This window comes from Bactrocera tryoni, chromosome 2, assembly GCF_016617805.1.
Source record: "Bactrocera tryoni isolate S06 chromosome 2, CSIRO_BtryS06_freeze2, whole genome shotgun sequence".
In the NCBI taxonomy this organism is placed as follows: Eukaryota; Metazoa; Arthropoda; class Insecta; order Diptera; family Tephritidae; genus Bactrocera; species Bactrocera tryoni.
Window position 1 is genome coordinate 39,880,699 of NC_052500.1, and position 26,909 is coordinate 39,907,607.

The window sequence follows — 26,909 nt, forward strand, 5'->3', positions numbered from 1 at the left end:
AAATCTTTCCTCTTGTAGTTGTATTTGTTGTATTGGTTGTATTTGATGAATTAATTTAAATCTTTCCTCTAGTAGTTGTATTTGTTATATTGGTTGTATTTGATGAATTAATTTAAATCCTTCCTCTTATAGTTGTATTATTTTACACTTGCTTAATTTATTCTAAATTTCCCCGTCACGCACTTTCCGTGCGATGTATTTGTATTTAGCTTATGCTTTTCGTTCGGCTGGGTTGATACTGCCCGCCCTTTTTCCGAAAGGTACTAAGGAGCCGAGTACGAAATGTTATTTAGGTTTCGTCCGCGAGTATAAAAAATATTATTATTTTTTTCTTCACGGTCCCTGCTCGGGCGCCAATTAACGAGACGGAGGTTTATTTATTAATTAATTTTATTAGGTCGGCACTATGTGCCTATTTCATTATCTTAAAATTATTTATGTTTTTTTAGCGGCACTATGTGCCTGTCGAGTCTAGTAACTTAAAAAGACTGACTGCACTTAACTTTAAAGTTTATAATCTAACCTATGCTTGAGCCGGCCTACGTGACCAAAGATGCTTGGTCAGCTAAAAGGGTTTGCGCGTGTAGCGCTCACCTGCAGCTATTTGGTTTTGGGGGAGAAGACATGGTTGCTCGTGTTTCGCTCACTTAAGAATTTAGTGGATGCGCGTTTAGCGCAGTTGCACTTTTGGTTGTAATAGGACTCCAAAGTATGCAAACGGTTTGTATGTTTCTAGCATATACTGTGGGAATGGAATATATGTAGTAGTTCATAAAATATTGTGTTAACTTACATATCTTTATTATCCATTTGTGTTTTTGTTTGTTTATTTTTATTAAAACAGCTGTTTGACAGCAAAAAGCTTTTTACCTCACGTAGTAACTTTTTTAAGCTTTTTTCTTATGAGGTTTGAGCAAGAATAGCCTCACAAAATATGCCTCACAAGAAATCTCTCAAATTTTTCCTCTCAACTCAGTTGAGAGGTTATTTGAGAATAGGGCTGATATTTATATTTTGAAATTAAAATAATAAATCTAAAATTAGAAATGATATTTTGATACAAGCTGTATAAGTTTATTAAGTTTAAGACTTCCCAACACAATTTCCATAATATTTCTATAAATTAACAATATTAAACTAAATATTAAATGTTATTTTGAAAATGTACTTTATTTTTATAATATAACACAACCGTCTTAACTCGCTCTTCTAATTTTCATATTACCGAAATTAAAATGCCGTCGGCATATGTGGAAATGGAATATGTTGTCTCTTCGAAATTTTTATATAAATGAAAACTGCGCTGTTAAACTGCTGAAGAGACAGCTTCTAGCTTACCATATATGGCAAACTATGTAGTATTCTATATCTAGTAAACAATGAGCAATGTGGAGTCTGCACAGGCAGAGATGCCCCGTTATTATAATAAAAGTATTTTTGAGAGTTGGTAACACTGTAAGGTTGGCACCATCAAACATGTCAACACATTAATTATATTTATATATTTTGAAATTTGAAATTGAAATTTAAATACACGATGTTATGAGCAAAGTTGATATTATGTTGTCGATTCAAAGGTCTTGTTTTAATGCGTTCTTCAATTCGAGTGGGACTGAGAGTACAAATACCGTCAAATGTTTGACAGCAAGTAAGTGGTCAACTTTTATATGGGAAAATGGAATTGTCGTTTTACTCTATCTTACTCGTAATTTTTCCTTATTTGCTCACCGTTTAGACCTACCCTGGACTACGACAAACATTTTTAAACCAAAGTCAGCTCAATCGGCCCAGCCGTTCTCGAGTTTTAATCAGGCTAACGAACAACAATTCATTTTTATTTATATAGATTGATAGATAGATAGATAGATTTATATAGATAGATAGAAGATAGAAGATATATAGATAGATGAATGTATGTACATATGTATGTGGCTCGCGTTTGCTTTCGTAAACATACAGACAAATATGCCAAAGAAATAATATATGTAGTACATTTTATGTACATACTTATATGCCATAGAAATTCTATTGGTGCAAATGTGGAAATGATAACGAAATAATGCGAATATGCATATTTCATGAATCTCATCAATTTTCTTTGAAGAAATTATATATAAATATAACTTTTTTGAAATAATTAAAAAAATATTTTGTACCTAATTTTTCACGATTTTGTAAAAAAATTAAAATTTTTATCATTTTTCTGAAAAAAATGGTTCATATGATACAAGATAAATCACGCATATGTCACTCAGAGAAAGCTTCTTTACATTCTTTGTGTGACTTTGGGTAGTTTTCTTCAAAGCATTTCTCTTTATTCATTCTCACATGAATTCAGTCGTTTTACATATATTTCTGCCAAAGAACGTGCTCATTTCTGCAAAATAGCAGCGAGAATTGCAAAATTCTGCATTTCAATCTTATAAGTTCTGTTAGCCGTCCAATCGAACATCATACAGAATTCAATTTGCACCTTCTCTATGTCTTTATGTTCTCTGTCTTAGTATACATATAGGTATGTAATCTCGTCTGTCGCGAGAGCACGAACGAATGCCCATGCAAAGAGCGCGTATAGTATACATATATTATAAGAATACACGCGGAGTATATCTGTGTAAAATCTCATCTGTCGCGAGAATGGCTGATAATGCTCATCCACAAAAGTGCCCAACGCGCCATAAGAAGTTTTCACTTTAAAAATAAATAAAAAAAACTCAAACGCAGGAAACATGTAAGTTAACACAACATAAATTCGCTGACAACAATGTTTGCATAATTAGGAGTCAACTTACAATTGAGACCCCTATTGCACTCTTAGCTTAATGGAATGCGCTACGTGCGCATCCGCTCTCCCAATTTTTAGGTAGTTGAGCGAAACACGCGCAAACCTAATTTTGATGACTGGGCACTTATAGGGCTCGAGCTTAGCTTAATAATACATAACTAACAATAGAATTAAGTACTCAGTTTTGAAATAAAGCTCAAAGTAAGCACATAGTGCTGTAAATAAAAACTTATTGTTTTATTTTATGTGGCGCCCGAGCAGGGACCGAATTGAATTAATTAATAAATTCGCGTTTTCTATTAAAAACTTCTGGTAGTTGGCCTCTTAGTAATAACATAATCCTTGTTTATGAAAAGGACGGTCCGTATGGACCCGCCAACCAGAATACTAACAGAATCAATAAGAATTAAATGAACTTAAAAAGTTTAAAGTGGAAAATAACAAAAATTAAAAAAAAATTTAAATTCTACATCAAAATCGTGTGAAAAAAAGTTTTTAAATAAATAAGGGCAACAAATAAAATTACAATGAAATTAGACCATAAAAGAATAATAAAATATTTCTAAGACTGCAAATTTCGGACTAACAATTTAAATAGACTACCAAACAAATAAGTGCGAAGAGTAAATAAGGCAAATAAGTTAAAAAAAATTAAAATATAAAACTAAAGAGCAACGAATAAACAACAACATCATCAATCCATTTACTACTTATCAGCCACATCAGAGTTGTTAACCACCAATCAACATTCATCGACCCAGTGCTGACAACAAATTTACTACTTATCAGCCTCAACAGCATTGTTAACCAGCAATCAAACTCAGAAATTTAAGGACAAAATGCAGCGGCTAGGATTAATGTAAGTAGGTGTTCAATAAAATTATTTTTTACTAAGTAGATAAAATAAGAAAAAATTATTAAAAATAAAATTTTTTATATAATAAGGCTTATTTAAGTTCGTAAACAAGTGATAAACTTTAGAAGAAATAATATGAATAAATTATAAAGAAGAGGTTCATATTTTTCATCTTTCAAACGTAAAAGTTTAACGTGGCTTTTACCACCTTACAATAATTTACTTCAACTTCACTCCACAGTACATCATTTACCCTCACCATACCTCAACATAGAGCTTTCCACCATACGTACTAAACTTCACCTCACCGCATTGACTACGCACACAACTTACCTCACTACGGTGACGAAAGCTGCGCTATGCTGCTATATAAATAAGCACTTCACACCGAATGCGATCATTTGTTCCAGCTCGCCAGCGAGGACGGTCGCAAGCAGTAGCAATAGGCAGGGATAAGTGGAGTAGCTAGTTAGCTAGTAAAGGATCACGCCTTGGTGTGATGCCAGTGCTCGCAATGACTCTACCTTATACCGTAGAATTTGGTACTTCGCAGGCATTGGTACTTTAGTGTGGATAAATCTTAACGAGAGTAAACTCGTTTCTTTGCTAAGGGTTCGTGGGTCCCCTGGAGCGGCTGAGCATACCTCAGCTATGGACGAAACCCCATTACAAATGGCGCCCGAGCGGGGACCTGACTTTGTGAGTGACAGTGAAAAACATGAAACGGTCACCAACACTCATGAATCAGGTTCGCCGCGCCCCCCACACAATCATAAGCTTCGCAGCGAATAAGGCTCTAACGCTTGAGACGGACACGACCAGTTGGATTTATTGGCTAAAGAAGGACCGATTAGTCACCGAGTGCAGACGACACCGATTGCTGTCGAAGGGCGGACCGTAGCAGATCTCCGTAGCGAGCTGAGCGCTTGCATCCGTGCAAAGCGCCACAATAAATCCACGGAGGACCTAGTAAAAGCTTTGGATAGGGAAATGAAGGAAGAAGGTAACGCCACCATACTTGTTTCAACCACCACAGTAAGAAGCGATAGCAACACGTGACAACATCACATCGGCTGCAAAATTGCCAGATTTGGAGGTTATGAACTCCGTGCGGCGATGGAACATACGCTACAGCGGTCGCGAAAATTTACATGACTTTTTAGAGCGATGCGAGGAACTCGCCGAGTGCTACTCTATAGCAAATAACCAGCTTCTTGCTACTATGCCGGAAATTTTGCAAGACAAAGCGCTGCAATGGTTTCGTGTAAAACGCAACGTCATAAACACTTGAGACGACATTCGTTACGAGGCTGAACGGTTCTTTTTACCGAAACGACACCTTCCACATCTGGAAGAAACTATCCATCAACGCAAGCAATTTCCCAGAGAGAAGGCAAAGGATTATGTGCTGGCTATCCAAACGCTTATTCGCCAGCACCCGAAACTTCGCGATGAAGTTCACACCGAGCGTATATATGACGGTCTAAGGGTGGAATATCGCTTATATGTCCGTCGGAGCGATTTCAACAGCGTAGACGAACTACTCGAATTAACGGAAGAATTCGAATTGTTAAAAGGCGAGGAGACCAGGCAAGCAAGAAACACCAATCACTGTTTGACGGCGGTAAGGACTAAATATTGCAGCGAGAAAGTTTGTTTGCAATGTAAGCAGCCGGGACACCGAAGGCGCCAATGTCGCAACCAGCAGCGAATATTCTGTTCCTGCTGTGGACGCGACGGAATCATATCGCGATACTGCAATTGTCCCACACATGCGACAGTGCGAGCTACTCCGTCCAAACCCAGTAAAACAGCACTCAAAGCAACGCTTCCGTACCCAAAAGGGAAACAAGATGGCCGTTATTATTTGCTCATTACTGTCGCAGGCATGCAGATCGAAGCCCTGGTGGACACCGGAGCCACACTCACATATATCGGTAAGGAACTTCAACGTCATCAGGATAAACACCAAATTAAAGCCAGACGCCAGACCCGTCGTATTCAGCTAGCTAACCGGACATATATACCTAGCACGAAAATGTATCCGGTTACTATAGAGCTGGGTAACAAGTCCATGCACCTGCTTGTATCAGCCCTACCGACGCTTTCGGAACATGTCATCTTAGGCATGGATTTCTTAAGGAAGCGAGACCTGGCTATCACCATCGATGGCCAACCCCTAACCGCTACACGCCTAAGCACACAGGCACCCGCCGATCATCTTGCTGTGCTAACCGAGAGACAACATCTTACAGAAAAGGAGAATCACCAATTGAATACTCTCCTCACTGAGAACGCGGCAGTATTCTCGACGATCACCGGCCCCAGCACAGCCGCCGAACACATAGTTCGCCTTAAACACGACCGTCCACTGAAGCAGAGATATTATCCACGCAACCCAGCGATGCAAGAAGTAATCAATCAAGAGGTGAACGAATTGATTACAACAGGCCGCATCGAAGCCTCTAACAGCGCCTATAGCTCGCCCATTGTCCTAGTGCGAAACAAACAAGGAAGTTGGTGAATGTGTATAGATTACCGGCAACTTAACGCAGCAAGCATACCAGACGCATACCCACTTCCCCAAATAAACGCAATCCTCGACCAACTCAAGAAAGCTCGGTTCATTTCGACCATCGACCTGAAGAACGGCTACTGGCAAATTCCGCGACACCCCCACTCACGCCAGTACACCGCATTTACCGTACCGGGGAGAGGTTTATTTCAGTGGCGAGTAATGCCTTTTGGGCATTGACATTCCAGCGAACCTTAGACACCGTTCTGGGATCAGAACTACAGCCAAAGGTCTTTGCCTATCTGGACGACATCATCGTATTGGGAAACACGTTTGAAGAGCACTTAGATTACTTGCAAACGGTGTTCACGCGCCTTCAGCAAAACCAGATGCAGATCAACTTTGAGAAGTGTAAGTTTGTGCAGCAACGCCTTCATTACTTGGGCCATGTAGTCAGCACCGAGGGTATTCACACCGACCCGGCTAAAGTCGCAGCCATTAGCGATATGGCAGCACCTACCACCATCAGAGAACTACGCCGTTTTCTAGGAGCAGCCTCGTGGTACCGACGCTTCGTAGCAGACTTTGCCAAAATATCAGCACCGCTGAACCGCTTATTAAAGAAAAACCAGCGCTGGACATGGTGTTCCGAACAAGAAGAAGCATTCCAGGTGTTAAAGGAAAGACTAACTAGTGCACCCATCCTGGGCTGCCCTGACTTCGAGTGGCCTTTCTGTCTGCAGACTGACGCCAGCGGAGAAGACTAGGCGTAGTCCTTTCAGCGCCATTCTGACCAAAAACGGGTCGTAGCATACGCCAGTCGCAGCTTGACAGAGCTGGAGACGCGATACTCTGCCACCGAACAGGAGTGCCTAGCCGTATTGTGGGGTATAAGAAAGATGCGACCATACCTGGAGGGCTATCATTTCACCGTAATCACCGACCATCATTCACTTAAATGGCTTCACACCCTGCAGAACCCATCCGGAAGACTTCCAAGGTGGGCGCTAGAGCTACAACAGTTTGACTTCGAAATAGAGTATCGCAAAGGTACCCTCAACGTAGTCGCCGATGCGCTGTCCAGATGCCCACTGAAAGACCAAGAAGTCGATGCGGAACTTCTGCATGCCATCCATGATCAACCGGATATATGGTATGAAAGACGTACGCGCCAGGTACACGATCAACCGAAGGAACATCCCGATTACCAGCTTATCGATGGCCGGCTCTTTCGGCACGTCGTCCCACGCAATAAGCTATCCAGTTCACCATGCTGGAAACTATGCGTACCAGAACACCGCCGACTTGAAGTCCAAAGAGAAAATCACGACGCTAGTACCGGCGGTCACATGGGTGTACACAAAACACTCAAACGCACACAAGAAGGGTATTATTGGCCTGGGATGCATAGGGATGCACTCAGATATGTTCGTCGATGCCAACAATGTGCCGAATATAACGTAGACCAGCGCCAACCTGCCGGGATGATGGCCACCATGCAATGCTCACGACCGTGGGAAGTTGTAACGGCGGACTTTGTAGGTCCACTACCACGTTCAACAAATGGCAACACATGCTTGCTAGTGCTCACGGACTAGTTCTCCAAGTGGGTGGAGCTCATGCCAGTCCGGAATGCAACCACCGCCAGTGTTATAAAGGCGCTACGAGAGCGCGTTTGGTTGCCCTGACATATTCCTCACCGACAACGGGAAGCAATTCACCGGCAAGCCGCTTGCACATTTCCTGGAGAGCCACGGAATCAAGCATTGTTTCACCGCCATTTACGCCCAACAGGAGAACCCAACCAAGCGCATAAACAGAATCGTGAAAACTATGATCGCACAACGAACAAAGGCCGATCATCGGACCTGGGACCACCAACTAGCCGAAATAGCTTTCGCAATAAATACATCACAACACGACTCGACAAAAACATCAGCAGCTGAGATAAACTTCGGGTACACACGTGCCTGACGAAGAAGCCACCACCGTGCCGACACTCACCGAGCTTGGGCAAGACATTTCTCACAACTTGTCTACTGCAGCAAAACGCCAGAAGAAATACTTCGATTTGCGCAGACGACCATGGAAGCCACTTATCGGCGAGAAAGTACTCAAAAGAGATCATCCGCTCTCTTCCGCAGTAAACAGCTTTGTACAGAAGCTTGCTCCGAAATATTCTGGCCCATATATCGTCAGAAAGTTCAAGTCGACCAATACAGTCGAACTCGTGAAACCTAACTCACCAGAAGGGCGTACCATCCATGTGCATCTGCAAGATCTAAAACAGTTGCCGACCGAATACTAAACTTGAGTAGCTGCACTCTCTACCGATCTTACGGACTCTAGCTCCGAGCCACTTAGCACGAATGTAACGCAACAATACACGCTGCCAACACTAATCGAAGCGTCCGTTTACTCATCTCTTTCCAGATAATCAAAATGAAACCCGTGATCAGCGGAAGGCCACACGCATCGGGCCGCCATACCAAGCGCCAACCACAGCCACCAAATGAGCCTCAAAAGCCACAACCGTTTCGTCCACCACCGGAAGCACGACCTCGGGTGTACACGAATGCAACCGAGGTGCACCAGTTGCACGCAATTAGCGTAGACGTCGCAGGGTCAGCTGCCCGAACTCGCCCGAGGGCACCCAAGCAGCCCTAGGAGCACAGCGTCGGCAAACAGCAACCGCGGCCGTGCATAAAACCACCAGAATTAGAAGCATTGCCGCGACAGACGCCGCTCAGCACGAACGCTCGTAAACTCCCGACCACCAGACGAGTCCTATCAGCAGGTGAACTAAGTCCCGAAGCCTGTGCCATCACAGGGCTGCGCGCTGCCCAAACGACGGTCACGGCCCACGTCGAGACGACACCGGTTCGCCTAAAGGCCCAACCGACCGACGATGGGGCGCCTGCCCAAACGACGGCAACGGCCCACGTCGAAACGACACCGGTTCGCCCAAAGACCCAACCGACCGACGAGGGCCAAACACCAACACCGATTCACCCATAGGCCCCGACGACCACGACGGCGACACAAAGTCCCATGGCCGAGACCAGCGCACGACCAGCCCCGCTTATCACGTCGCCCGAAGAAATAACTCCAGCGAACGAAATTCCATGGTTCCTGGAAGGGCTGACCATGACACGGCAGCATTTCGTTAAGCGCTCCAAGCGAACGCTATTTTTCCGAGGCCGACGTTTGGCCCTACAGAAGTTAGAAGGCGACCGAGTATTGGTGCGTTACGGCAGTGGACGATGCGTGCTACACCTGTACGACTAAATCAATTAACTTTAATTGTACTAGTTTTAAGTATCAATTTATTAATTTGTACGACAAGGCCAGATATTAAAATTTATTTTGCTAAGTACTGATTTGCGCATTTGTACAACTAAAATTAAAAATTGGTGTTACTAGTTGTAAGTACGCATAATCGTAGGATATATGACACCTTGTAACATAGGCTAAGAAATTGCTGCTAAATAAAGATTTTCACACCCGCTCCCCGTTCACGGCACATACCAACCAGGACAGCCTCCAGCCAAACCATCGTGGGAGATCGAAACCACTCCTTCCACCTGCAGCCAGCGAAGTATCGTTGTCCGAAGTGAGGGCGGGACTGTAACGTGGCATTTACCACCTTACAATAATTTACTTCAACTTCACTCCACAGTACATCATTTACCCTCACCATACCTCAACATAGAGCTTTCCACCATACGTACTAAACTTCACCTCACCGCATTGACTACGCACACAACTTACCTCACTACGGTGACGAAAGCTGCGCTATGCTGCTATATAAGCAAGCACGCCTCGCTGTGATGCCAGTGCTCGCAATGGCTCTGCTCCAGGTGGGGAAACAATCGAATTAGGCAGTTTTCGCAGGCGTTGTGTTGAAAAGGTATTACACCAAATCGGTGTAACACCAGTGCTCGCAATGACTTTGCCGTTTTGTTAGCTTTCGTGTGATATCGGTACGCGCAAAGGCTCGACCGCAGTTGCGTTGTGATACAGCGACATCACAGCTGCGCTGCCTCAAGCAGCGTCACTACCGCTGCCTGCACACTAGTGCACCATTACTATGTGAGTCACATCTTGACGAAAGTAAACTCGTTTCTTTGCTAAGGGTTCGTGGGTCCCAAGGCTGACCCTGGAGCGGCTGAGCATACCTCAGCTATGGACGAAATCCCATTACAAAAGAAAGGTGGTGAATCAAAAATGAGTCAGTAAGAACAAATAGCATCGACATTGTCGAGATTAAATCTGCACTCATCCAGCACTAACGTTTCCCTTCCTAACATCCCGTCCACTTTCACTCCTAATCACAAAAGAGAACTCGTATCGTTAATATCGGAAACAGTTTCGGCGTACACCCACAAACCGAAGAAGAAGTTGAACATCCTGTAGATTTTAGCGTCAACGTGGACGCATCCGAAAGAGTTCCGGATGTGGTAAAATTTTTAAGAGAATTTTCGGGTAAAAACGGAGAATTCAGTTCATGGTGGAAATCGGTAGATAGAATATTATTAAGACAAGATAGAGGATGGAGTCATGTGTCGAAGTTAACGCTAGTGAGGAAAGTTCTCTGATCGCCATTCACTTGGGAGTGGCCAGAAACGAATCTTTTACACATGGCTCAAGCAGCTCATGACTTCCGGTCTTTGACCAAGTAACTTCTGGGTAGCCTAAAAACATCCGTTCGAAGACGAGCTAATGTGAGAAGGCGAAACATCCCCTACATAGGGTTGTGAGCTGGGTTTGGGACCCGCCACGTAAAAATCAGTACCAATGAAAAAGAAAAAGCAGCCTCGGATGAGAGACCCCCCTTTTGATGACGACCATGGCAAACGAAATAAGGACTACGATTTGAGGGCATGCACCTGGAATGTCCGGACCCTTAATTGGGAAGGTGCCGCTGCCCAGCTGGTTGATGTCCTCGCTAAAATAAAGGCTGACATCACCGCCGTCCAAGAAATGCGATGGACGGGACAAGGACAGAGACGAGTAGGTCCTTGTGACATTTACTACAGTGGCCATATAAAGGAGCGCAAGTTTGGTGTTGGATTCGTGGTGGGGGAGAGACTCTGTCGTCGAGTACTATCATTCACTGCGGTGAATGAACGTCTAGCCACAACCCGCATCAAAGCGAGGTTCTTCAACATATCGCTGATTTGCGCCCACCTCCCGACGGAAGAGAAGGACGATGTGACCAAAGATGTCTTTTATGAGTGCTTGGAGCGCACTATGAGTGCTTGGCGACTTTAACGCCAGGGTGGGTATGGAAGGTATCTTTGGCACTACGGTCGGTCGGTACATCCAGCCTCCACGACGAAACATCCCCAAATGGGTTGAGGCTGATCGACTTCGCCGGGGCCCGAAGTATGGTTATCTGTAGTACTAGATTCCAGCATAAAAAGATTCATCAAGCTACCTGGCCGTCTCCGGATCGAAAAACTACCAACCAGATCGATCATGTTGTGATAGACGGAAGATACGTCTCCAGTGTTTTAGATGTGCGTGCGCTTCGAGGTCCTAACATCGACTCGGACCACTATCTTGTTGCAGCCAAGATTCGCGCCCGCCTCTATGCAGCAAGAAACGCACGCCAACAAACAAAGGAAGGTTCGACGTCGTGAAGCTGAAATCACAACAGACTGCCGAACGATTTTCTATTCGGCTTGCACTCCTGCTCTCTGAGAGCACTCGTCAACAACTCGGTATAAGGGAACTGTGGGACGGCACTTCAAACTGCTTACGTACAGCTGCAACCGAAACCATTGGTTTTCGGAAAGTGCTAAAGAACAGCTGGTACGACGAGGAGTGCCGTGTCGCAGCGGAGAGAAAACAGGCCGCCTACCTCGCAACGTTACGATCGACCACTACACGTGCGGGATGGGATAGATACCGAGAGTTGAAGAGGGAAGCGAGACGCATTTGTAGACAGAAAAAGAAAGGGGCTGGAATGCGTGAGTACGAAGAGCTTAATAAGCTGGCCGACAGGGGTAATGCTCGAAAATTCTACGAAAAATTGCGGCGGCTTACAGAAGGTTTATAGACCGGAGCATACTCTTGTAGAACCCCCAAAGGTGATCTTGTGACCAATGCCCAGAGCATACTTAAATTATGGAGGGAACACTTCTCCAGCCTGCTGAATGGCAGTGAACGCACAACGCCAGGAGAAGGCGAACCCGATTCCCCAATCGATGACGATGGAGCAGACGTTCCATTGCCCGACCATGAAGAAGTTCGAATAGCAATTGCCCGCCTGAAGAACAACAAAGCGGTAGCGGCCGACGGATTGCCGGCCGAGCTATTCAAACACGGCGGCGAAGAACTGATAGGGAGCATGCATCAGCTTCTTTGTAAAATATGGTCGGACGAAGGCATGCCCAACGATTGGAAGTTAAGTGTGCTATGCCCAATCCATAAAAAATGAGACCACACAATCTGCGCCAACTACCGTGGGATTAGCCTCCTCAACATCGCATATAAGGTTCTATCGAGCGTATTGTGTGAAAGATTAGAGCCCACCGTCAACAAACTGATTGGACATTATCAGTGTGGCTTCAGACCTGGAAAATCAACAACCGACCAGATATTCACCATGCGCCAAATCTTGGAAAAGACCCGTGAAAGAAGAATCGACACACACCACCTCTTCGTCGATTTCAAAGCTGATTTTGACAGCAAGAAAAAGAGCTGCCTTTATGACGCGATGTCTTAATTTGGTATCCCCGCAAAACTAATACGGCTGTGACAGGACAGGGCGACTCCCTATCGTGCGACTTCTTCAACCTGCTTCTGGAGAAAATAGTTCCAGCTATAGGAAAGGTACCATCTTCTATAAGAGTGTACAGCTGTTGGCGTATGCCGATGATATTGATATCATCGGCCTCAACACCCGCGCCGTTAGTTCTGCTTTCTCCAGGCTGGACAAGGAAGCACAGAAAATGGGTCTGGCAGTGAGCGAGGGCAAAACAAAATATCTCCTGTCATCAAACAAACAGTCGTCGCACTCGCGACGTCGCTCTCACGTCACTGTTGACAGTCATAACGGGCTGGGTAGGCAATTGAAAAGTAAAGTCCTCTCTCGACGAACAAAAGCTTAACTCTATAAGTCGCTCATAATTCCCGTCCTGCTATATGGTTCAGAGGCTTGGGCGTTGACAACAACCGATGAGTCGACGTTACGAGTTTTCGAGAGAAAAATTATGCGAAAGATTTATGGTCCTTTGCGCATTGGCCACGGCGAATATCGCATTCGATGGAACGATGAGCTGTACGAGATATACGACGACATTGACATAGTTCAGCGAATTAAAAGACAGCGGCTACGGCTGAAAGTGTTCGACGCAGTACCCGCCGGGGGAAGCAGAGGAAGAGGAAGACCTCCACTCCGTTGGAAGGATCAAGTGGAGAAGGACCTGGATTCGCTTGGAATATCCAATTGGCGTAACGTAGCGAAAAGGAGAAACGACTGGCGCGCTGTTGTTAACTCGGCTATAATCGCGTAAGCGGTGTCTACGCCAATTAAGAAGAAGAAGAAGACAAGAGAGAGAGAGCACAGGGTAGCAGAATTTTACCAACAAGTTTATCAATATCTCTCGCATATCTTAGACAAAATCGATTGCCTGGAGTAAAGCGAAGAAGCTTTGTATGCCATGACAACGACATGTAGAGAAAAGGCACTTGACACATTTATAAGGGGTCTGAATGGTGACTTACCCAGTCTGTTAAGTGTAAAGGAACCAACCAGTTTACCACAGGCTCTCCACATGTGTCCCAAACTAGGCAACATGAATTACAGGACTAACCATGCCAATAGTATCAGTCGCTTGCCGACCAATATCAAACCTATTAGCCACAATCAACCAAGGTCATACTCATTCAAACCCTAAGTAAGACCCTTTTACCCAGAACTTACAAATGTTCACAACCAAGTTCGTATCAACATTACGGACAAAACCGACACTACGTCACAGTGCAACCAAACTTTAGATCACCTTTTCCTCCAAAACCTCCTACACAATAATAAGAAGCAAACATTCAGTAACAAATCACGGGCATTTAGTAATGAACTAGAGCAGACTACGAGCCCTCGCAGGACTACCAACCCGAATACAACGAAGAACAAGAAGAGATCGAAGCAACTACTAGTGACAATATCAATTTTTTAGACTAAAATGAAAAATGGCAATGAACTAAAATTTTTATTTACCGGATCGAATAAAAATTATATTAGTCCAGCTTATATTAGGAACCTCATTCCGAATAAACTCTTCATTGCAAATTCTGCTGGTGGACCCGTCAAAATTACTCATCACGCTAATATCAGTGTTTTCGGTGATGAAATAGGCAATTTAAAATTTCACATTTTGCTCAAGTTAAGGCCCTTTGATGCCATGATAGGTAACGATACAATGAAAAGTTTAAACGTAGTAATTTTACTAAGGAGAACTATTTTACATTACTCAATAAATACGAATACCCCATCCACCAGTTAGCAATTAATTCTATTGCGCACACTACATTAAGGCTAAATCATTTCAGTCCCGAAGATAACGAAAAATTAAAACAACTCTTTAACTCCTGCCCAACACTATTTGCTGAATCAGATAAAAAATTAACATATGTCACGAACGTTAGAGCCGAAATTAAGACTGAAAGCGATAGGCCAATATATTCCAAAACTTACCCGTATCAAATGCCTTTAAAAAAAGAAATAGACAAACAAATTGAGGAATTACTTAAAGGTGGCATTATTCGACCATCGAAATCTCCCTACAATTCTCCGGTATGGGTCGTACCAAAGAAAGCAGACGCCTCAGGATTGAAAAAAATTCCGTATGGTAATCGACTATCGTAAATTGAACGAGGATACCATAGCAGATAAATATCCCATTCCCGATATTACCACTATTCTAACTAATCTAGGATCAAATAAATGTTTTTCTACAATTGACCTTAAGAGTGGATTCCATCAGATTGCTCTTAACGAAGTAGATATTGAGAAGACCGCCTTCTCCATTGCCAATGGCAAATTCGAATTTACTCGACTTCCATTCGGCTTAAGAAATGCGCCTGCCATTTTCCAACGCACGAAAACACATCGGCGTTCGGTGCTACGTTTATGTTGATGACATAATTATCTTTAGCAAAAGTTAAGAAGATCATTTTAGAAGTCTTACAATTATATTTGACACTCTCGAAAGAGCGCATTTAAAGGTACAGTTCGATAAAAGTGAACTTATCAAAAAGGAAATCGAATTCGCACTACACAAAAAAAGATAGAAGCTATAATAAATTTTCCACGGCCCAAATTGTTCATGATTTACGCTCCTTTTTAGGAATGACCTGACATTATCGCAGATTTATAGTTGCTGGGAAGAGTTTCCAAAAATCAGTCTAAAAAGCCACTTTTAAATTTAACAGCACAACAACTAGAGGCTTTTAAAGACCTGAAAATTGCTTGACATCAGACGATGTTATACTTCACTATCCAAATTTCGAAAATTTTGAGCTTACCATGGATGCTTCAAATTCGTAGCCGTACTCTCCAAAGACGGTAGGTCAATATCCTTTCTGTTAAGAACTCTAAGCAGAGCAGAGGAAACTTTTGCCGCCAATCAAAAAGAAATGTTGGCAATAATTTGGGCTCCACAGTCCCTGAAATGCTTTCTATACGGGTCCAGAAAGGTTAAGATTTACACTGATCACCAACTATTGACCTTTGCTCTCAGCAGCAAAAATACAAATGCAACAAGTAAGGAACCGAACATTTTATACTCTCGCGTGATAAAGTGATAATCGAGATTTCATTATCCGTCATTTACATATTTTTCAAATACCGTATTTGTGTAAAGTTTTATTCCGCTATCATTATTGGTTCCTAATGTATATATTATACAGAAAAGACATCAGATGGAATTCAAAATAGCATTATATTGGAAGAAGGCGTGGTTGTGAACCGATTTCATCCGTATTTCGTACATATCATCAGGGTGTTCAATAAATATTATATACCGAATTTCATTGAAATCGGTGGAGCAATTCCTGAGATATGGTTTTTGGTCCATAAGTGGGCGATGCCACGCCCATTTTCAATTTTTAAAAAAAGCCTGGGTGCAGCTTCCTTCTGCCATTTCTTCCGTAAAATTTCGTGTTTTTGACGTTTTTTGTTAGTCTGTTAACGCACTTTTAGTGATTTTCAACATAACCTTTGTATGGGAGGTGGGCGTGGTTATTATCCGATTTCTTCCATTTTTAAACTGTATATGGAAATGCCTGAAGGAAACGACCCTATACAGTTTGGTTGACATAGCTATGGCAGTTTCCGAGATATGTACAAAAAACTTAGTGAGGGGCGGGGCCACGCCCACTTTTCCAAAAAATTACGTCCAAATATGCCCCTCCCTAATGCGATCCTTTGTGCCAAATTTCGCTTTAATATCTTTATTTATGGCTTAGTTATGACACTTTATAGGTTTTCGCTTTTCGCCATTTTGTATGCGTGGCAGTTGGCCGATTTTGCCCATCTTCGAACTTAACCTTCTTATGGAGCCAAGAAATACGTGTACCAAGTTTCATCATGATATCTCAATTTTTACTCAAGTTACAGCTTGCACGGACGGACGGACGGACAGACAGACACCCTGATCACTTTGGTATATATAACCCTATATCTGACTCTTTTAGTTTAAGGACTTACAAACAACCGTTATGTGAACAGAACTATAATACTCTCCTTAGCAACTTTGTTGCGAGAGTATAAAAATTAAAAGATGGAAGGTACAATTGGAATAATATATTCACGAAATCATTTATAAACCAGGCAGCACAAATATCGTCGCAGGCCTACTCTCACGACCACCAATCGCTAATTTAAATTCAATGACTGTCCCCAGTAGTGACAGCTCTTCCGAAAATTTTATTTCTTCAGTAGAAATACCCATTAACGTCTCCAAAAACCAAATTTTCACACCAGAAGATTCCAAAAATGCATACAAATTCGAGATAGTTTTCCCTACGTACCATAGGCACCTAATAACTGAAACAACCTACAATGAAGAATCGCTAAAATCGCTTTTAAATGAATATCTTAATTCATCGGTAATCAGTGGTATAAAAACAACAGAGCCCATTATGCTAAAAATCCAATCAATCAACCTTCTACATTTCGCAAATTACAAAATTCGTTTCACACAATTTGTAGTCGAAGATATTACTAATACCGAGGCCCAAGACAAAATAGTAATCGAGGAACATAATCTTGCTCACAGAAATGAAAAAGAAAATAAGCTACAGATTTTGGAAAAATATTATTTCCCCGCTATGTCGAAAAAAAATTAAAAAAAAACACAAAATTATGCAAAGTTTGTAAAGAAAATAAATATGATCGTCACCCAAACAATGCAAAATTTGGGAGCTACACCCTTACCAGAATATCCAGGCCATACTATTAACATAGACATTTTCTCAACAGACAAACATAAAGTACTGACTTCTATTGACAAGTTTTCCAAATTAGCCATTATAAAGAAAATAGACGGGAAAAGTATAGTTAGTATAAAAAAACTCTTAAGAGAAATAATATTTTACTTTGGAGTTCCGAAGGCTTTAGTTTTCGAGATATTTAATTCTCAACCAATAAAATTCATGTTAGAAAATGAATTCAATTTGAAAATATTCACTGCACCACCCTATAAAAGCGAGGTGAATAGACAAATAGAACGGTTCCATTCAACAATATCAGAAATTATGAGATGCTTAAAACAGGAACACCCTGATAAAAATTTCGACGAATTAATGGAATGGTCTGTAAACGAATACAACCATTCTGTTCACTCTGTTACAGAAAAATACCCGTTGACATATTCTTCGGTAGACCTACCCCAAATGCCACTAATAGAGAAAAAACTATGAAGAAGGTTCTAGAAAAATTAAAAGAGAAACAGAGAAAGGACCTGCAATATCATAACAAACATAGAAAGGAAACTATTGACTATAGAACAGAAGACAAAATTTTTGTTAAACAGAATAAAAGATTAGGAACAAAACTTTCAAAAATGTACAAAGAGGAAATAGTTAAGGAAAAGAGACATTCCACAGTAAAAACAGAATCAGGCAAAATAGTCCACAAAGATCGTATAAGAAACTAATATAATCATATCTTCTTTTAGATCACTAATTTCCGTAACCCTTCACATCCTTTGCTATGTATGCTTCAGTTGAAGTACTCGATTACTCTCAATCCGAAATCGTTACCATCGAAAATGGCATCAGGAAAGTGCAGTCTGGAACTTACAGGATCCTTCACTTCATCAACCTTACCGAATACTCCAAAATTCTAGATGACATAAATACCCACTTTACAAAAAATATCCCACCTTCCCATCCCTTTCACCCATTCATTGCAGAAGAAATTAAAATAACTAATATTACTATCAACAATATAACACCAAAATATAGAGTAAAGAGGTCATTAAATTTTATAGGATCAGCATGGAAATGGATTGCGGGAAATCACGACCATGATGACCTTGTAGCGATCAATAGTAAATTCGAAGAAATCATAGAAAACAATAATCAACAGCTAGTAATTAATAGAAACGCTTTTGAAAGAATTAAAAATATTACCCAAGTAAGCAACAGCCTATTAAAAACACTACAAAATAGTAATGAATTTCGAACCTCACTAATAATTCAGTATAAATTTAAAATTGATATAATAACAGAAGAAATTGAAAACATTAACAGAGCAATACATGTTACCAAAGCAAAGATAATAAACAGTTTCATAATATCGAATGAAGAGGCTCACAAGATAAATGACATATTTATTGAAAAAAACATTCCGTTTGATTCATTAGAAGAATCATTAAACTTTGCAAATATTCAAATCGCTATGAAACAAAATTTACTAATTTATGTAATAAAAGTACCAAAAAACAAGGAATGAAATCTGTAATTGCATTTTAATAAAACCAATAAGCAAAAATGGAACAATTTTGGAATTAAAATTTGAAAACGTTTTGAAATGTAATGAAAATTACTATGGATTAGAAAATGATTGTAAACAAATAAATAATGTAAAAATATGCAAACAAGACCAAATTGACGATTTACAAAACGAAAATTGTATTAAAAATTTGATAGGAAACAAACCTTATGATTGTATTATTACAAATACTGAGTATGTAAGAAACATTGAAGAACTAAAAGCAGGATTAATTTTACTAAATAACTTTCAAAGAAATTTAACTTTAAGTAATAATGTAACGAGACATTTAAATGGATAATTTTTAAAAAAATTTTTTAATGAAACAATAAAAATTAAGAATTTAAACTTTACTGCCTTAGAAGCTCACAGCCTGAGGCCGTTGCCAGCATTAATCCATAATTCAAATTCTCGATCCGAGTACGAATAAGTATGTACTATCTCTAAAGTTTATGAGATAGCTTAATATTAAAAATATAAAAAAAATTAGCAAACCTAATTTTGATGACTAGGCACTTATAGGGCTCGAGCTTAGCTTAATAATAACTAACAATAGAATTTAGTACTCAGTTTTGAAATAAAGCTCAAAGTAAGCACATAATGCTGTAAATAAAAACTTATTGTTTTATGTTATACCATCTTCTGAAATAAATTCTCCATTGTAATAAAAAAAAGGTTTTAGTGCTTATATATATGTTTTATTGTATGTAATAATTTTACAAAAAGATCATAAGTATTATTCGCTATATTCTTTCTCCCAGTATACTCATATATTTAATTTGAAAAATCTTCATAATTATAATAATTATCTTTGTTAAAAAAACGTTTAATTACCCGCCACTGGGACTCGATGCGTTGAGTGTAGGTTCCGTCCTCTGCGGATTATCCAGGTTGCTGTGATTTGCCCGTCGGTGCTCATACCCGTGACTGGACAGACAGTCGTACGCCCTCCAACAGTCGGTACATATAACACTACCTTTTGCCATGTGCTTCTCTATCAAAGGTATGAACACCCCAGCAGACCTCACATTGCGGGGACATACCTCCTCCCATCCTTAACCATCGCAAGAACCCAATAGCCTTCGACTCTCTGTCCTACAAATTTGCTCTCCAAATTTGCTTTCCAAATTTGCTCTCGTCTATTTGAACAGTTTTACCAGGGCCGCCAATTTTACCTACCGTTACCTGATGATCAACCTGGTGTAATACTACGGCTTCGCGGCAATAAATATACCAGTCACATATGGTAGCGCTAGATAAAACTGGTTCCCTGATAAAACTGTTCTTCCTCACCTCTGCCCGAAGAGTGGGATGCATACGTATACATTAAATAAAACACTTTAGGAAGTGGTATTTCAACGTTGTCGAACCAGGTATCGCTTGATCTTGCCAACGCAGTTCGGTTGCGACAAGCACCTTTCCGGCATCGATGGACCCCAACAGTGCCACTGTTATATAACATAACTATTGGATTTCTTTTGAGCATTGGCAGCCTTCGGCCGCGCTTAAAAGAAAAACCTTGGCTGATCCCACACCAGGATAAACATTAGTCCATTCGCGAACGACTTCTTCTTTTAGCAATGGTGGTCTTCGGCCGCGCTTCAAAAGAAATAATCCTGGTCGATCCAACACCAGGGTGTGTCAAGTTTTGTTCGAGTAAAACTTCTTTTTGCGTTGGCAAATAGCTAAAACGCTTCAAAAAATAACAATAGCCAATCAAAAATCATGATACAAGGTCTGTCGCAAAGAAACAGGACTGTTAAAAAAAAACAACAAAAAATTAATATTTTTCAAAAGTTATATTTTTTATTCAAAGCAGTTTCCTTTTGCTTCGATACAGCGTTTAGCCCGGTCAATTAGCATTTCAAATGAGTGTTTAAGGTCATTTTTCGGAACGCTCTTGAGAATATCGGTCGTCGCCTTTTAGATAGCTGAAATGTCCTGAAACCAGTGTCCTTTCATGGGCAAATGAAGTTTTCCAAATAGGTAAAAATCACAGGGTGCCAGATTAGGTGAGTAGGGTGAGTGATTAATGGTTAATATGGAGTTTTTTGTTAAAAAATTAGTGACAAGCGTCGACTGATGACACGGCGAATTATCGTGCAACAGGCGCCAGGACCCTGCCTCACGGTATTGTGGTCGAGCACGACGAATGCGTGACAAAAGACGCTTCATAACACCAAGGTAAAACACAGCATCGGAATCGTAAAAACAAATCAGCATTGTCTTTATTTTTGACTTCTGAAGACGACCGACTTCTGATCGTCACTGAGGTCCTCACGACCTTCTTGGAATCGCTTAAACCACTCATGCACATTACTACGGAATAGGCACTGATCACCATAAGCTTTTTTCATCATTTGAAATGTTTCAGTAAACGTTTTCTCAAGTTTAAAAAAATTTAATATTTGCTCTTTGCATTTTACGACCGATGACCAAAAGCTGCTGTCACTTTTTGATCGATAACATCGATTGTAGTTATCCAATTGTCTTAAAATTTTTACGAAATGTCAACAAGAGATCAAACTTTTTATTTCATATACCCACTAATAGGTGGCGCCACCAGAAACAGTTATATTTAAAAAGTTCTGTTTCTTTTGCGACAGACCTTGTATATCAAGAAAAGGGGTAATGATTTATGTATTTGGGGTATAATCCTATTTTTTATTCGTTTAGTAAATGAGTAGATATGACAATACTAATTATTTGACAACACGGAACACTTATGCTATTGTGCATATATTAAAATTTGTCTAAAATATAAAATGCTTATTTTAAGCACATATCTAAATAATTACTGTAAAAAAAATATGAAGAAACAATGTAGTGAAGTGGAAGTGTATAAAAAGCGCATAATATGAAAGAAAGAGTTACTATAAATCTAGAAATTGCCAAATTTTCAACCTTAAATGCAAATATCTCGAAAACTATAAGTTTGCGGCGACTATAACTTATATTCTTAATCTGGATCACCAGTTCTATCCAACCATACCACTTTTAGCCCTGAAATCGTGGGATGGTACACTAAAGCCGCCCCGATCTATTAGTAATCCCAATAAGATTTTGTAGCAAATATATTTGAGAATAGAAGAAATGAGAAATTTTACGGATTCTAACAAAATTCCTCAAATAGATAAGTTTATTATTAATTATAAAAATAGTTAAGATAGTTTTTTAGCAATAAAACAGAGTCTTTGAAAATTGCCATCCAACAAAACCCACCAGATACTTTTGGTTGTGATGTTTCTTTGGTGTCCTCGTCTGGTTTATGTATTCTAGTATGTCAAATTATAGATGAGGACATTCGAAATATTAAAAACGTATATTTAGAATTTAAGTATTTTTCTCTTCCAATAAGGAATACAATTATTTTAATTCCTCTATTACATAATTTATTTTATAAATTTACATAGATAAATAGATTCCTCATTTTTGGCGGACTCTTCCTCCTCGGAGAATATTGATGCAAGATAAATGAGCCGCTTTTGTATCAAATCGAACCCAATAACAGTGCAGATACTGCGATGGTACTGGATATTTTGGACACCCTTGGTAAGATGGAATCTCGACAGAGGAAATAATAAAACGGCTTTCAGCTGTAGAAAGTGCTCTTGCTGATAAGGTATTTATTGAAATAAAATTATTATATTTTAAAATTATTTAATACTTATTTTAAATTACTGATGCCCGAACGTGCTGAGATGCAAGCGCAAGGCCAATTATTGCGGGAGTGTAAGGTGCTCTCAGTAAAAACCCACCGCAGTGTAAGCCGCATCGTTGGCGACGTGGTGAGTGAGGAGCATTTTCTATTGCAAAGCTTACTCCCCATGTCGTCAGAGGAACCAGTGTTGAAGGTGGAGGAGCACCTTGCACACAAAGGTCACGTTGACGCTGAGGTCAGTTTATCTTTCTTTCCATATATATATAAATATATGTAATGTATATTGACAATTAAACATTTATAGGCGGCCATCATCCTCAACCTAAAATGTACCAAGGGGTGGATTGAAAAGGTGTTGCAGTCACTATTTAGCGACGAGTTGGTGTGGCCATACAGCTATGATTGAAAAGCGGTCAAAAACGCAATATCAAAATCTCACTCTCGATAAATATAAAAATATTTAGATTCGTTCACCTTTTTAATTATGACTGTTTTATATACATATGTACATAAAATAGCTGCATTTGCAAGAATACACATTACCATAATTTTAGCTATAAGCTGTTAGTTTAAGCCACAATCGTTATAAGCAAATTAGGCGTATTATAAGAAAATCGATTTTTTTAAATTTAATTTGAATTTTTTTATTGCATTACTATTAGTTAGTAATGTTATTTAATATAATAATAAAAGAATGAATTCTAAAATTAAAAATTGAATATAGTTGTGAGTCAATTTATTTTAACCAATATTAAAACTATTCATTAATATTCCAATAATATTTATTCTTATCACAAATTTTCTTTTATGTAAATAAGAAACTAAAAAAAATTAAAGCATGTATTTAAAACTTTGCTTAATTATTTTTAGACTACTACATATTTACATATATATATATGATTTTTCTTTATGATTGTTTATTGTGGCGATTCTCTTTATATCTGTGCATATTTGAATTTATGACTAAGAAAATGATGTTTTAAAATCTTCTTCTTCTTCTTTATTGGCCTAGCCACCGCTTACGCGATTATAGCCGAGTTAACAACAGCGCGCCAGTCGTTTCTTCTTTTCGCTACGTGGCGCCAATTGGATATTCCAAGCGAAGCCAGGTCCTTCTCCACTTGGTCCTTCCAACGGAGTGGAGGTCTTCCTTTTCCTTTGCTTCCCCCGGCGGGTTCTGCGTCGAATACTTTCAGAGCTGGAGTGTTTTCGTCCTTTCGAACAACATGACCTAGCCAGCGTAGCCGTTGTCTTTTAATTCGCTGAACTATGTATGTCAATGTTGTCATATATCTCGTACAGCTCATCGTTCCATCGAAATCGATATTCGCCGTCGCCAACGCGGAAAGGACAATAAAGCTTTCGCAGAACCTTTATCCCTAAAACTCGTTGTTGTCATCGTGCAAGCCTCTGCACCATATAGCAGGACGGGAAAAATGAGTGACTTGTAGAGTTTTGCTTTTGTTCGTCGAGAGAAGACCTTACTTCTCAATTGCCTACTTAGTCCGAATTAGCACCTGTTGGCAAGAGATATCCTGCGTTGGATTTCTAGGCTGACATTGTTGATGGTGTTCAGTGTAAGCACAAAGATAGACCAAATTATCTACGACTTCATAAAATATGACTGTCTACAGTGACGTGAGAGCCAAGCCTCTAGTGCGACGACTGTTTGTTTGATGACAGGAGATATTTCGTCTTATCTTCGTTCACCGCTATACCCATTTCCTTCGCTGCTTTATCCATTCTGGAGAAAGCAGAACTAACGGCACGGTTGTTAAGGCCAATGATGGCAATATCATCGGCATACGCCAGCAGCTGTACACTCTTATAGAAGATAGTACCTTCTCTATTTAGTTCTGTAGCTCGAATTATTTTCTTCAGAAGAAGGTTGAAGAAGTCACACGATAGGGAGTCGCCTTGTCTAAAACATCGTTTGTTATCGAACGATATCGTGGCATTGCGGCATGAAAGCAGCTCCTTTTCGTGCTGTCGAAAACAGATTTGGCGTTGTACGTTCACTGCCATTCAGCAGGATAGAGAGTGTTCTCTCCATAATTTTTGTATGCTTTGGGCATTGGTCGCTAGATCACCTGTGGGAGTTCTACAAGAGTGTGCTCCGGTCTTGAAACCTTCTGTTTGTCGCCGCGTTTTCGTAGAATTTTCGAGCATTACCCTACATCCCTTATACCAAGTTGTTGATGAGTGCTCTCAGAGAGCAGGAGTGCAAGCCGAGTAGAAAATCGTTCGGCTGTCTGTTGTGATTGCAGCTTCTCGACGTCGAACCTTCCTTGTGCTTCTTGACGTGTTTTTTGCTGCACAGAACGAGTGCGAATCTTGGCTGCAACAAGATGGTGATCCGAGTCAATGTTGGGACCTCGGAGCGCACGCCCATCTAAAACACTGGGAACGTGTCTTCCGTCTTTCACAACATGATCCATCTTGTTGGTGGTTTTTCCGGAGACAGCCAGGTAGCTTGATGAATTTTCATATGGTGGAATCTAGTGGCATATTTCGGGCCCCGGCGAAGTCCAATCCAACCTCAATTCATTTGGGGTTGTTTCGCCGTGGATGCTGAATTTGCCGACCGTAGTTCCAAAGATACTTTCTTTTCCTACCCTGTCGTTAAAGTCGCCAAGCACTTTTTTGGTATCGCGGCGGGGGCAGCCTTTATAGGTGCGCTCCTAGCGCTCATAGAAGGCATCTCTGGTCACATCATCCTTCGCTTCCGTCGGTGCGTGGCCGCAAATCAGCGATTTGTTGAAGAACTTCGCTTTGATGCAGATTGTGGCTAGATACAAGAACCTACTCGCCTTATTTTCTCGCCTCGCATGTCTTGGACGGCGGTGATGTCATCTCTCACTCTAACTAGAACATCAACCAGCTGGGCAGCGACATCTTCCCAATTAAGAGATGGGGCATTCCAATTGGCGCCACGTAGCGAAAAGAAGGTCCGACTGGCGCGCGGTTGTTAACTCGGCTATAATCGCGTAAGCGGTGTCTACGCCAATTAAGAAGAAGAAGATATGCTGAGTCTATTGCGCATTATATATACATATGCGAATCTGTAAGCGTTCATTTCCAAACATTGAAATTAGCATAATTTTTCTCATTTAACACTGAAATTATCTGTGTCTGATATAATCTGTGGTGAAACATGCCCATAATTTTCTATGTTGAAACACACTCATCCAAAACAGTACCCCTTCGCAAAATAAAATTTTTGTACAATGGGCGCACCATGAACGTTCTCTATCATAAACTTTCTCTGGCGATAGTGAACAATCCCAAGTCTTACACTTTTGCTGACAGGTAGCCTTCTTATAGGGTACTATGCTATTGTTAACTCTATTTTTGTTGAAAATTTTTTATTTGCCTTTCCTGTTTTAATATGTTAATATTCCGATATTCCTGATTATAGATACTTTCTAACCTTTTCAAGGGCTGCACATGTGCCAACGCTTCTTTCAATCGTCAAAACATTTTTTATAACCACTTTCCGGGATAGCCTTCAGCTCTTGCGTCAAATTTGCTTTGATGTCTTCAAATGAGTCGAAGCGTGCTCCCCAAAGTGGATATTTCAGAGTGGACAAAGTTAAAAGTCACAGGGAGCCATACCAGGTGAATACGGTGCTTGCTATTTGTACAGTGTTTGGCCAAAATTTAACACAAATACGTTGATTTAAATTTTAAATCAAACCGCTGCTGTAAACACACTGGTTTTACAGATCGCGCTAGTTTTAGGCATCATAATTAAGGACACTTTTCCCAACCAAGAAAAATAAATTTACCTGTATTCCATATAAGCGCGAAATGAAAGGGGCGAATGCATAATTTCCGATACTTTCTTGACAGGGTGTACGTATTCAAATAAATTAGTTTTGTGCATATTTATGATTACAAGTGCAATTGAATACAATTTAATTAATTTACTTTTTCAAAGCAATATTTGTAGTTAATGTAAAAATAATTTTAATTATTTCCTATAATTGATATATATGTACATACATACTTATGTCTATTCTACCTTCTTCTTCTTATTTGGCGTAGACACCGCTTATGCGATTATAGCCGAGTTAACAACAGCGC

The 26,909-nt window shown here is 40.5% G+C and overlaps 1 pseudogene; it reads left to right on the plus strand.

The window, feature by feature from the left end:
• Window positions 1-8,598: 8,598 nt before the first annotated feature.
• LOC120768680 lies at window positions 8,599-23,440 on the plus strand (annotated as a pseudogene).
• Window positions 23,441-26,909: the final 3,469 nt, after the last annotated feature.